Genomic DNA, 4,400 nt, shown 5'->3' with positions numbered 1-4,400 from the left:
CAGTATTAAACACGTATTTATACCGATTTCATCAGGCTCCGAAAATTCTTCAAAAAGAACACAAAGAATTGCCTTCTCAGCAGCCATAGTGGCAACTCTTGCGTCATCAGAACAGGGTGTTCAACGCACCACCGTTTCTGTTTAAAAAACGTTTTGCACCGTTTTGTCGTGCAAACGTCGTTTGTCGTTTAGATGTACATTTCATTTTCCTGGGAATTTTTTTATTGATTTTTTATTGCAGTTTTTAGAACAAAGAACATATAAGGGCAATAACATTTAAACTGAATCAAAACAAATACTTAAAAAAAAAACATCACACATCTGTAAACAAGTACAAATAATTACAAATTATTCAAAGAATAGATTTAAGGCTTTAAAGTAATTTACAGTTTTTTTTTTGCTTTGTTATTTCTTGTTTCTTTTAACGTATACAGGTCGTGACCTATTTCTAATTTGTAAAATTCGTTTTTTTCACAGCCCATTTACATTTGTGAATATAGATTTTTCCATATATAATGAGTAAATTGACAATATACCAAATTTTGAAGTCAACAGTTTACTCATAAAAAAATAAAACATCCTTTTCTTTGAGTTGCAATTCAATATTAATACTTTGTTTAAAGAGCAGGTCATATGGGTTTTTGAAAAATATCTCTTTTGCAGTTTATAACGTAGCTATCCTTAAATGAAAACAATCTGCTAAGTTGTTAATCAAAAAAGAGCATGATGAATAGAGATATTGTCTCTTGGCGGGCGTACACTGTGCGATTCTGAAGGTCAGAACATCGTGAGCTCTGGCACATGTCGCGATTGTGTTTATCCGAAAATCGTATGGAGGCAGTCACACACAACACGAATTTACTACGATTTTACAAACTCTGATGTTAAGGTTTTGTGCCATTCATAAAAATATGGATTCTGAGGACGAAATTTTCTTTGTGGCAGGCAGCTTGACGTACAAAAAAAAAAGAAACGAAGACAAAGGACATAGCAAAGAGATGGCTGAAAAGCGGAGAAAAGCATGGACTTTCTGTTCTAAGAACTCGAGGGAGTAGGCCATTTCTGAATAGTAGTTTCGCTTTCACAACGAAGCACACAGTGTCTCCACGGCATGGCGGCATCGGCAACAATACTACAGTGAGAATAAAAGTTACGTTCTTTCTTTAAAAAGTTCTTTTAAAAGTTCTTTCTTTGCGTGAACATTTGGGCGGCGTTATGCAAATCTTCCCACATAGTGAGATAGATATGTGGGGGCGTGTTAAAACGAGCCGTTTTAGGTAGGCGTGGTTAGGCTCTTAACTTTTATAAAGAATATCTCTTTGGATTTGAGACTTTAATCTTTGCAACTTTACATATCTTCTTTATGCACCAAGAGCTTGTAACACTCCAAAGAGAAAGAAAAAATTAAAATCGCATCATATGACCCCTTTAATGTAGACGGACGTTGTTCTAATTACTTCGTTTAACAATAAAGAATGTAGTGTAGTGCACAGACTTTATAATCATTGTGAAATTGCTATCGTATGGAGGCAGTCACACACAACACGAATTTACTACGATTTTACAAACTCTGATGTTAAGGTTTTGTGCCATTCATAAAAATATGGATTCTGAGGACGAAATTTTCTTTGTGGCAGGCAGCTTGACGTACAAAAAAAAAAGAAACGAAGACAAAGGACATAGCAAAGAGATGGCTGAAAAGCGGAGAAAAGCATGGACTTTCTGTTCTAAGAACTCGAGGGAGTAGGCCATTTCTGAATTTCTGCTCGTTTTGCCGGAAATAAAACAGGCAGTAGACGGACGTTGTTCTAATTACTTCGTTTAACAATAAAGAATGTAGTGTAGTGCACAGACTTTATAATCATTGTGAAATTGCTGTTTATTTTGCTGCACTGGCAATTATAGGGTTAAAGAGACGAGTTTGTTAGGCTGGTTAAGACACAGAGCGTCTTTTGTCTGTCATTCTTCAAACATTACAGTAGACATATTTTGGTTTACAAACTGTATCGTTTCATCAGTTAGTCACATTAGCACTCGGCTAACGTATCCACCATGAATTGTTTTAAGTGTTCACAGTTTAGCAGCTAAACATTAGCTGTGGGCATTCGCTTGCATAAGTGTTTTGTATTTTATGTCATTATTATAAGAACGGATTGGAGCACTATATTATTGTTTTATGCAACTCGAGGGAGTAGGCCATTTCTGAATTTCTGCTCGTTTTGCCGGAAATAAAACAGGCATATTCATTCATAAAGCTGAACGGCAAATTTGGCAGTCATCATATTTTCTTTAACCAGTCGTCATATTTTCGAATCTTTTGCCTGTTACCGGTATACGTCACTGGGTAATACATTTGCATAATCCCAGCCTGCCGCGAAATAGGAACAGAGTCTGATTTGCCCACAAACACTTCTGCTAGTTAGTGTGTTTACATCATGTTGAGAATTGTTTTAAGTGTTCACAGTTTAGCAGCTAAACATTAGCTGTGGGCATTCGCTTGCATAAGTGTTTTGTATTTTATGTCATTATTATAAGAACGGATTGGAGCACTATATTATTGTTTTATGCAGTGCTTTGTCAATGGTAGCACTAGCTAACTTGCTTAAAGGGGTCCAATAATGGTTTTTCACTTTATTAATTTTAGTCAGTGTGTAGTGTGTATGTTTGGGCATAAAAAAGACTGTAAGTATGATTGATAAGATATGTATACAAAATGTGTACATTTTCAATTGAGTGCTCAAAATATCAAGTTTTTGTGCTAATATATGATGTACACCTAGTGCAGAAGAAGAAGAGCTGCTGTGCTGTAGCTTAAAATTTTCGGCATTTCTAAAACAATTCTCAAAGTACAACACGACGTAGCTGGGCGCCGCGGACACACGCCGAATGGCACCGCCGGTGTGCCTACACTCATAGAAACTAATGTATTTGAATTTTAAAGATGTGGTGCGACGCTGCGCTTCTCGTTCGGTGCGCGACTGCCTGAAACGCTGTTTTTTTTCTGCTCCCTGCCCAAACGTCTTTGTTTGGGCTTCCGAAAGTGGATGATGTCAGGAAACAGTGGTAGAAATTTATTTTTTAACTCTGTCCCTGAGCATTATAACCCCAATTTGCTATTGTGTGCTGCGCATTTTTCTGAGGACAGCTTCCACAGCATGAGGGAGTACAATGCCTGCCGGATTCGCCAAAAAGCTTTTGTTGAAAGACGGAGCAAGGGGCGTGGCAGTACTGAAACACCATCTACGCTGTTCGCCAATCACAACGCACTGGGACAGCTAACCAATCACAACACATTTTGTTTTTCGGTAGGCGGACCTTCATCAAAGCCGGAACTAATCGAGCCGTTTGTGCCAGGTTGGGGAGAAAGGTATTTTAATAATGTAAATTATGTGAAAAATAATGCGTTTTTCGAAACCAAGCATGAGAGCATGTTCTAGTACACCCCCAAAACAAAATTAAGACTCTGTAAAAGAGCATAATAGGACCCCTTTAATACACTCAGATAACACAATGCTTTGTCTGGACTAATCTGTGCCACCAGTTACTTGCCAAACTTGTGCCATGTTGAAGGATGCTATTTTTGTAAAAATTTGATTTCATGATTAATTTGCAGGGCTTGATGCACTGTGTAATGAATCAAATTAATTGCATACAATCATAAAAAAATATTTGCTGAGAATTGCCCCCAAATTAGGACAATTCCATAAAATGGAATTTATGTACAGGTCAGGAGGCCTGACTAAATTCCATTCATTTTTAAATCATGTTCCCTTTTTTAATAATTAATAGTACTAAATTAGCATGCTAAAAGAATGGCTTACTAATGTCTTAAAGAATTCAATTACTAAACAGAACAGCTCTCTCCTGACTTGATCTAAACTGAGTAAAACTCACAAGAGAGCCTCTAATTAGCCACAATAATCAAATGAGCAGCAAAGCAGGCACACAAGAAAATGATGCTTCATTAATTCTTGTGTACAGCAGATAACAAGCTGTAAAGAGGAAAAATATAGTTATGACACATCAGCATTGCAAGACAATGTATTAAAGAGAACTTAGGCAATCTGTCCACATGGAATCTGTCCCTTTAAAATTCCACATTTACACACTATTGGAACTTCAATACATCATAAAGGTCCCCTGGTCCTTCAAAATTCAGCACAACTAGACCTGTAAGAATTATTTGAGCCAGTCTACAGTGGATATTATCAGCCTTTAATTACAAGGCAAAAGGGAAAGCAAACAAGAAAATCCTACAAATGAAACACTTTCACCACCTCAAGCTGTTTCTTTCTGAACAGCTGTTAAATTTACAAGCAAGACGCTCAACATTCATCCCCATCCTGGCTCTATAATATCTAGCTAAATCATAAAGATTACGTCTATAAAGACAGGTCATT

The sequence above is a fragment of the Sinocyclocheilus grahami genome, unplaced genomic scaffold, assembly GCF_001515645.1.
Source record: "Sinocyclocheilus grahami isolate Dianchi unplaced genomic scaffold, SAMN03320097.WGS_v1.1 scaffold414.1, whole genome shotgun sequence".
Taxonomy (NCBI): Eukaryota; Metazoa; Chordata; class Actinopteri; order Cypriniformes; family Cyprinidae; genus Sinocyclocheilus; species Sinocyclocheilus grahami.
The sequence above is the reverse complement of the archived record's forward strand: the minus strand, read 5'-3'. Positions refer to the sequence as shown.